The 10,525-nt window shown below is 27.5% G+C and overlaps 1 protein-coding gene across 2 annotated transcripts in view; it reads left to right on the top strand.

The window, feature by feature from the left end:
- The first annotated feature begins 282 nt into the window (after window positions 1–282).
- Window positions 283–10,525, top strand: part of LOC127283628 (serine proteinase stubble-like) — a 112,872-nt gene continuing 102,629 nt past the window's right edge. For both annotated transcript variants that reach the window (XM_051308620.1, XM_051308619.1), the window contains exon 1: window positions 283–2,392. The gene's annotated coding sequence lies outside the window, so the exon portion shown is untranslated. The remainder of the gene's footprint in view (window positions 2,393–10,525) is intronic.

Raw genomic sequence — 10,525 nt, 5'->3', positions numbered from 1 at the left:
AAAAAAAAAAAAAAAGAAAATGAAATAAAGAAATCCAGGCATAAGGCCGTCGGCCCCGCCAGCTCGCCAATGTTCTCCGACCCACTTCGTCGTCGAGACCGTACTGGTGTAATGGAACTACTTGGACAGGCTATCTCCCTTCTTTTTTCTCATTCTCTCTTCACTCAGACCAAACTCTCTGTATACACTCCACTACTAAGAACCCCCTCTTCTTACCTCTATCAGATATAGGAAGCACATCGTACTCCGACGTGTGTCTTGTCCGCTCGAATGCAGCGTGGCGCGGTTTTACTCGAGGGTCCTCCGCAGTTCAAAATCCTCACCTCGTCGCACAGGACGTTCCACCCAAAACTTATTTTATATCGCCCACTTACTGCAACCCCATTATTGGACCCCCCCAATATTGGCCAACCGATCAAAGGCTCCCTTTAATCTCTCACAACTTCGATTAATCGTCAGGAAGAACATCCACTAAGTGGACTTCTATCAAAAGTGACTTCGAACAAGTAGATTTCTATCAAAGTGACTACTATCAAGGTGACTTCTATCAAGTAGAGTTCTACCAAGTAGACTTCTATCAAGAGAACTCCTATCGAATAGACTTCTATCAAGAGGACTCCTATCGAGTAGACTTCTATCAAAAGGACTCCTAATATCTATATTGGATTCATATCAGAACCTTCAGCATAACTTTTCCCATTGAAGAGGAAACTTTCGGCAACGAGGGAACTTCATCTCATGTCATAGGGGAACTCTTCATTTTTAGAAGACGTCTCCGAATCGTTAATTCAGCTCACAGTGGCGGGACAACTCCTACCAAAAAAAAAAACCATCTCGTCTTGCAATTTTGTCTTCTTTGGAATACAACTCTTTTACAAAAGAAACAATTCTCTGTAATTTCGGAAATAAGGAACAGTTTTTGTTAATACAGGAAATAAGGAATACCGAAAAATAAAGAACAGTTCTTTTTAATACTAGAAATTAGCAACAGTTTTGATTAATACAAGAAATTTTCTTTTTACAAAAAGACTAATTCTCTATAATTCAAGAAGTAAGGAACAGTTTTTGTTAATACAAAAAATAAGAAACAATTCAGCAATTTTGAAACAAAAATTAGAACAATTGCTGTAAAACAAGTTGTGCGTGTGTGAGTGGAACTTTTATTGGCAGATGATCTATGAAACAGGATTAACTTCTCTAGAAAAGGATCTAGTTCTCTTGGAAAGTGATTCTTTTAAAAAGGGATTTCTGCTTTTAGAAACGGATCATCCTTGACCCTTCCTTTCTTGCTTTCAGTTGACAAAAGAGCCAACTTTTTCTTATAAAAAGGAGAATAAAAGGAATTAAAGAAAAGGATATCAATTTCGTGTGTAGAAAAATTTGATCTAAAAAAATACTTCTATTAAAAGCCTTATCTAAGCCAACCGTAAAAAAACATTTCTTTATCAAAGAAAAGAAATCAGAGCAGGACTTCTTCTATCATTTTATTAGGAAATAAATCAAGTTAATTTTTTACAAGTTCTTCAACAATCTTTTTCGTTTTTTTTCAATTTTGAAATAACATTCGGATAAAACAATTCACAACAAACAACAACTTTAGAAATAAAAATTTTCAAAGCAAACCTTAATTTCTATTGCATTCCAGTTTCCTACTGATTTGGAACATTAAACTAATTTCACTATTTAATTAAATATTATATATTAACTAAACATTAAATTAATAAATATTAATTTAAATTTTGAATTATTATAAATCACGTAAGGACACGTCGCGTGTTTTTTGAGAAACGAGACTTTAAGTGGAAATTGAGATATATATATATACAGAGAGAAACATACCAACCACCTGTTGTGTGTGCATCAGTCCAAATACACGGGATCATGAATCGTCTGATTGATATCAATGTCCAAACATCTTAACCGGTCACATCCTCTTCCGTATGGAAAAATGAAGCAACATTGGAGAAATTAATCGTTCTGTTTAGACTATTTTAATTTTTTTTTTTTTTTCATCTGAATGAATTAAGTGTCTATTGATATATATATATAATATTGACGAGTGATTTTTAAATATTATGTTTGAAAAATTTGTTTTTTTCTTCTAATAAAAAGAAAGTGTAAACCATGCAAGAATTAGTGTTGTTTTCTAATTGGGATCTAGAGCAAAAATAGAAGTGCTTCAAAAATTTTACTGGGTTTTCTATTTGGATGAATAATAGTGGATTTATTATAGGATATCAATTTTTTTTTGTTTTGTTAAAAGTGTGACTTCATTGTAAATTTTCAGTGAATTAAAAAAAAAAAAAAGAAAAAAAATTCTGTCGACATTATAGTGGCCGATTGGAATATGACGGAAGACTGATTAAATCCGGGAATTATTATTTTCAAACTGGTAAGTGACTTTTAATAAATTTACCTATTTGTTAAATAATTTTTTAAAACAATTTTGTAGCGTGATAGAGAAATAAATTTTAAAAAAATCAAATTTTCTTATAGTTACAATAAAAAAATTTGTTATTATAAATTCACGCTCTCTAAATTCCAATTAGTGAGAATTCGTTCACTAATTTAAATTAGTGAAAATTGCTACTATTTTTTTTTTAGTAATTTTTTTTACTATAAAAATTAGTGAAAAATACAACTAATTTTAAGTCATTTCCACTTATTGTAGTAAAAAAAAAATTACTAAATTGAATAGTAATATTTTTCTAAAAAATTAGAGAAAAGTTTTACTAATTTTTAGTTATTTTTTACTAAAAATTTATTTTGAAAAATAAACATTACTAAATCAAATAGTAATATTTTACTAAAAATTAGTATAAATTTTTACTAATTTGAATTAATAAATTACTAATTGGCAATTAATTAGGTAAACTAATTCCAAATTTAGAGAATGGATATTAGCAATAAATTAATAAATAATGAGTAAGCAATAAATTGAATTAATAAATAATAAAAATAATAAAATTAATTTTTTTTTAATTGTAAAAATTTTAATCGAATACAATGTTGAGATTTAGCAGACCAATAATCAATAATATAAAGCTATTTTGGATTTTTTATTTCGTCGAAAATTATACCCTTACGCAAGATAATGACGATATATCATTGAACAAGAAATCCAATAGTTAGGTATAGATTAATTTTTCTTTTTTTTCTTTTTTTTTTTTTTTTATTCGAACCGCAAAGATTAGCGCTATTAAATTTACGGTTAGACAGGATATATAATGTTTTCGATCCACCTGTCCAATTTTCATGGAAACATATTAGATCGGCTAGCGAAAGTATTCTTTCGTAATATGAAAATCTATTAAAGTGAAAGTTTTTTTTTATTATATACAATATATATATATTTCTTTCCCTATTATTATGATCCAATTTAGGTATATATTTATGTATTATAACTCCACTTGAGAAAACAATGACCTGAGTACAAAAATAATCCAATTTATATATCTTTAAACAAATATTCAATTTATTAATTTAATTATTTGAGATCAAATTTTTTTTCGCGCCGCAATTGAAACATTTTTAAGATTTCCATTGGCTCCAATTACGGTGGGCAAAGTATCTTCAAAATACACGTAATTTTGGTAAATACGAACGCGCCGTAATAGAAAATTACGGTATTAGTTTTAATTTCTCATATTTATTTAAATAATCGATTTTTATAAAATTAAAACAATTTTTTAATATCTAAATAACATAAGCTTTTATTTTAATAAATCTTAAATTAATTTTAGACAATAGAAATGTTGAATTTTCTATTTCAAAGGTGTTTTGACTCGAATCGCGCCGTAATTAGTGTAATTACCCTATATTAATGGGAAAAATTTCCTTTTATTTATTTGTCATGCAATTCTACAAAAAATTGAGTTTTTGATTTTAAAATTATTTCTTTCTATACAAAAATCAAAAAATTAAAATGTAAAAAAATTTTCTTTTATAAAAATTGTTATTTTTTCTATAAAAATTATTAGTTTTTCTATGAAAATTATTATGTTTTTTTTTTTTTTATAAAAATTGGACTTGGACTTCTGTAGTGTAACATTGAACAAATTTACAAGCTACTTGCGAAAATTAATTTTGTTTAATTTTATTACTGTCCTACATAATTTGGTTATTCTGTTATACATTTTAACAATTTTTTAAAATACTAAGTGCTTCTAAGGGTCAATTACGTAACTTTTTCCGAATCCCACATTCCAGATCCCACTTTTAAAATTCCGTATTTCAGATTCCGGATTCCACTTCCAAAATTCCGTATTTCGGATCCCATATTCCGTATTCCACATTCCGGATCCCACTTTCAAATTCCTTATTCCAGATTCCACATTCTGGATTTCATTTTTGAATTCCGTATTTCACATTCCGTATTCCGCATTCCACATTCTGAATCCCACTTTAAAAATCCCATATTAAAGATTCCACATTCCGTATTCCACTTTTCACATTCCGTATACCGGATTCCACATTCCGGATTACACTTTTCACATTACGTATTTCGAATTCCACCACCCACTTTTAAAATTCCGTATTTTAGATTCCACATTCCGGATTCCACATCCCACATTCTGAAAGTGGAATACGGAATGTGGAAAATGGAATCCGCAATGTGAGATCTGGAATGTGGAATACGAAATGTAAAAAGTGAAATCCGGAATGTTTAAATCGGAATATGGAATTCGAAATACGGAATGTGAAAAGTGGAATCTGGAATTTGAAAAGTAGAATACGGAATGTGGAATCCGAAATGTGAAAAGTGGAATCCGGAATTTTGAAAGTAGAATCCGGAGTGTGAAATTTGAAATACGGAATTTTGAAAGTGGTATCCGGAATATGGAATCCGGAATGTTAAAAGTGGGATCCGGAATGTGAAGTGGAATCAGGAATACGGAATGTGAAATGTGGGATCTGAAATACGGAATGTGAAATGTGGGATCTGGAATGTGGAATCCGGAAAAAGTTACGTAAATGACCCCCTGCACTGAAGCACATTTTTCCTTTTCTTGTAGGCCCATACATTGTGATTAAATAAATAAAAATTATTGTATACAAAAATTATAATTGTGTTATATAAAAATTGTTATTTTTATATAAAAATTAGTTTTTTTTATAAAAATTGTTACTTTTTATATAAAAATTCTAAATTTCTGTTACTCGGAAAACCCGAGATTTTTAAAAATTCATAATTCGAAAATTTGGGAACTTATAAAAAGAAATTTTTTAAAAAATGCGTATAACATTTTTTTCTGCAAAAAACAAACAAAAAAATTCTCTATTTAAAAGGTCATAGGTAAATTTCACGTGGAATCGCCCATATATATATATATATATATATATATAAAAATAAGACTCATTATTGTTTGAAATTGTGGACTTTTTTCTTTTTTTAGTAAAACTTCTCTCTCCTCTTTTTCTCTTTATTCTAAACACGCATGATGCGTTACACGTTATGGGAGAGCTAGAATCACGCAGAGGTGTAGAAGTGGGTGACTATATAGGAGGAGACAAAAGAAACATAACCCACTTTACTCTCCTAATGGAGAATAGACGGACGGGAGCTCGTAGACCGCAATATTATAGAGATTAAGATGCTAATAACTTGAAGCAAGCTAAGCACCGTTTAGCAGCAAATATTTAAACCATTTAAGTAAAATAATTGCTTACCTCATTCTTCCATATCAATATAATTATCCACTTCAAGAACTTGTTCAATACATTCTCTCTCTTTCAGTATAAAAGAAGACTTTTAACATTCTTTCTATATTTAATAGATGAAAAGAATTTATCGAATAGCCAAGAAAAATTTTGCTAAAAAGTATCATTATTTATCGGTGGACTATATATTTATTTCAAAGAAAGAGAGGTGGGGGGAAAGTTAACAAAATAATTTCAATCAATTGATATCATAATAAAAAAAAAAAAAAAATGGCACAGAATTTATTTAACTGTATTTCAGAATATTTTGTTTACATTTTAAAATATATTTTATATTATAGTCTTTATTTTATTGACTATTATCAGATTAATTAAGAGGAATTCATTTCACATACGCGTCATTTAAAATAACTGAAATACCAAAATTAATTTATTGTCTGTTAAATGATAAGGATAATAATTTTAAAAAAATATATATTTAAATGAGGACAATAATGTTTAAATAAATCTTTTTCTTTCGTTTGTGACTTATTTTCTAAATTTGCATTAGTGAGAATTCGTTCATTAATTAAAATTAGTAGAAGATTTTCACTGATTTTTAATAAAATATTAATATTTTGTTTAGTAATATTTTTTTTACTCAAGTTTTAATGAAAAATAACTGAAACTTAGTAAATATTTATAATTAATATATAATTAACTATTTATAATAGTATATAATAATTAATTATAATTAATATAAATTAGTGATCGAATTCTTAATAATTCAAATTTAGAAAGTATTTCATTTAATTAATTTTAATTGAATATTAATTGTCATTAATTAATTATATCATTTAATTTAATTAAAATTAATAAAATCAAATTTGGCACAAATAAAAGGAAAAAAAATTTTTTTTTTTAATTTTTATCATAAGTCTGGCGAAATGTGTGACAAGTGGTATAAATATACACAGATAGTGAAAAGAGAGATTGAAGTGTAAATATGAAGTGCTTTTGAGGAAAAAAAAAAGATTAATAAACTTTTGCAGCTTTCTTCTAAATTTGTTGCATCTATAGTTTGTAATCTACTGTCCTCAAAACGTGAAGCAACTTCCTACAATTTACACACTTTCACTGACAGTTTCATATTAATCGCACTCATATATATAATAACACCTTCACAAAAATATACACATGTTATATATATATATACCGGAAAAAAAAATTATAAATAAAATTACCTAAAATATTATTAAACACATAAAATTTGTAAACATAGTAAATAATTACAAATAAAATAAATATAAAATAATAAAGCTTAATGAAAAAAGATACGAGAAAAGGTACTTTATTAGAGGCAAAATAGGTTATGTTTCTCATTTTTCGATTGAATATAATTACATAGAGAAAATTTACAATTATATAAACTCTTAATATGAACTACAATTAGAAAAAAATTCTTAATTTGAATAGGGTAAGTGAACCAATCACGGCGAGTGCACCAATTACGGCGCGTTCATAAAAAATAACTATTATTACTATTATATTTAATATAACTGTTGCCAAATGACTAAAAAATTATTTCAATCTTTTTTTATCTTCAAAATACACGTAATTTTGGTCACCGAAATTGATACACCGAAACTGATACAAACGCGCCGTAATAGAAAATTACGGTATTAGTTTTAATTTCTCATATTTGTTTAAATAATCGCTTTTTATAAAGTTAATTTTTTTTATATCTTAGTAACCTAAAAATTACACTTCAATAGTAACATTAAATATGTAGGGGAATAGTGTCAGGGTTGGACACTTGGCTTTTTTTAATAAGAACACTAGCGCCACCTGTGTGCGTACGTGACGAATCTTCTAGTAGTGTAACCTAACTTTTTGTGGCATTTCATTTTTGGAGAATCAAAAGTAGCGTCTCCTGTGACTTCGGTGCAATCGAAGAGACAAAAAAAGTTTTGTTTGCCTTGTGAATAAACCTAAAAAATGTGTAAAAAAAGCAAGAATTCGGCAAGGTAAGCTTATTGAACGTATTGTGGGGTACATAATTTAAGAAGAAAAAAAGTGAAAAATCGAATCGCGATACATGTCTGGTTATGGTTAGCACAAATTGGAAAATGATGCTTCTAGTTAGGGTTGGACACTTTATACAGTTAGGGTTGGACACCCATATTAATTATGAATTTGACACAATTTATAAATAAATATACAAATAAATTTTATTTTATTGATATTTCAGTGCAAAATTGTGCCAAAGATATTAGAAAAATAATACTTAAATTGTATAAATTTTGTTCATCATTTCATTGAGTTATTTGGAACAATAAAGCGTTTTTTTTTGTAATTTGAGTTCATTCCTTTTTTAAACCCATGAAGCTTTACAATTTGTAAACAATAAGTAAAGATAAACATGAAAAAATAAGAATAAAAAAAATTGTAAATGTTATTTTACGTTTTTACCAATAATGCGTTTCGATTTTCAAAAAGTGTCCGACCCTGACTGAAAAGTCCAACCCTGACTAGATTTTTTTTTAAAAATGTTTATAACTTTTTTAATTTTGGACCAATCAATTTACGGTCCACAGCAAAAGTGTTCCTCTTTTGTAGATCTTTCCACCTATATACCACAATTGACTGAATTTATCTAAACAAAATATTTATAAACAAAAAACCAAAACTGTGTCCAACCCTGAGTAGAATAGAATAGAAACGTAACCGGAATCGTAATCGCAAACGCAACCGGAAGAATGAGTTAGAGAAGAATATATAGATTGTTTGCCCTTCTCTAACTTATTCTTCCGGTTACGTTTTTATTCTGCTCAGGCCTTAACTTGCGAATCACACGAACATGCGCACACAATGATAGTAGTATACAACAGGGAATGAACAATATGGCGACCACTGTTTTAGGTTGGATAGTGATATATCCCTGTCCTTTTTACTCTAATTATTTTCGGTTTTGCATTCTGCATTTACATCAACATGTAACTCCATCCTCAATCTGAAGCCCGTCCAATTTGCGCGGGAAGTATAAAAAATGTCGAATACATATAAAATTATTATACATATTTTTAATAATAAAAACAGCAACAAGTAATTAAATTGAATAATGTAAACAAATAATAATAAATAAATTAAAACATTATAAAAATGAAATTTAAGAATATATGAAAATTAAATAATTAAAAATAAATAAATGGGAACAAATAAATCATATCATTTCATGTATTTTAACAATAAAAAAGGCAACATTGAGAGACACATTGTTAAATTTTTTTCCTTACTAAAAAAGACAACAGTTTCCAATTTTTGGATAAATTAAATTAGACGAGAATATCTTAATAACATAAATCAGTGGCACACGAAATCTGATACACAATCAACATAACCTATTTTTTTCAGCTATTCATTTAAATTTTACCAGACTCTACAAAACTACAGAATTTTAATAAAAAAAAATTACTAAATCAAAAAGGAATATTGTACTAAAACTTAGTAAAAATTTATTATACTAATTTGAATATTAGTGAACGACTTTTCACTAATTCAAATTTAGAAAGCATTTTCATTTTTAATCAAAGAGATTAATCAAAGTAAAATTGATGTTATCTATATTTGAGTCTCTATTATTTATTTAACCGTAAATTAACCAAACGGCTAATTCTAAACGAATATTAAATTAACAATCCCAGAGGAATGATTCAAGTATCGTCTCTAACTTTATGTGTAGAGAGATCGGTTAGACATGTTACATTTGATACCCTCATGAGAGGACCCATGGTAAACTTTCTATACATACATATAGGTTTCGCCTCCTTTTCAATAAAAACAAATTTAATTCGCTGGGTAACTCCATCCTCCAAAGAGAAAGTTCGAAATACATCCCTGCCTCTGAATATGATGAAATTATAACTCTTCATAGGTATATAATATAACCTATACACACATACGATAAATTGATTAGATCTGAATTTCGATCTTTAGATAGATCCATTGTTTTCTAATAAGATGTTTTCTCTGTATATTATACCTACCTACGCAATTATTCACAAAAGCAATAGCAAAATAAATATTTTCCGTCAGATAAAGATCTTATTTTTTGAAGAAAATTGATCCTCATATACATACACACATATGTATATATATATATATATATATACATATTATATTTATAATTCAACATGAGAATGATTTTTATTAACTTTTTATTAGAAAGTTCAAACTGGAATTTTTTTACATACGTGTTTTTACTTTTTTATCTACTTTTCCTTGTTGTAATCTTTGATATCTACCCAAGTAGCACGTAGTATAATAATATCTTAGCAATATTACATAAAAGTTTCGTAATATTACGGTAATATTAAAATGTCCGCTTCGAGGCAAAAAATATTAAGCTAAATCAGATTGGATTGTTGGTTAAGACCTTAAGACCTCCGAATCATGTACGTTAGGTTCGTAGTTCGATTCCCATTAGCGTGATTTTTTTCTTAAAGCAAAATATGTCTCTCCGTATTACATTGTAATATTACATAAATATTACATTGTAATATTATACAGTATTGTTATAAATTAATATTACGAATCTTTTATATAATATTACTGTGATATTAAGGTATTTAGGATAATATTACGTTGGTTTTATTTACAGAGCGATTTTAAAATACAATTATTTTATCTAATATTTTATAAAGATTTTCTTTACCAGTGCGATTATTTAGTAATTTTTAAGTAAAAAATATTAATTATTATTATATTCAAATAATAATTAATTTCGTAAGTTTTGAAATTTAGCGCCATTATTTAAGTTGGCAGTACCGTTCATGATGTTCCGATGTGCCTCAAATTGAATCACTGATCGCCATATTGTTCATCC

Source organism: Leptopilina boulardi, unplaced genomic scaffold (genome assembly GCF_019393585.1).
Source record: "Leptopilina boulardi isolate dan_hultmark-lab unplaced genomic scaffold, ZJU_Lbou_2.1 LbouV2_310, whole genome shotgun sequence".
Classification (NCBI taxonomy): Eukaryota; Metazoa; Arthropoda; class Insecta; order Hymenoptera; family Figitidae; genus Leptopilina; species Leptopilina boulardi.
This window is presented reverse-complemented; position numbering and strand designations above follow the sequence as displayed.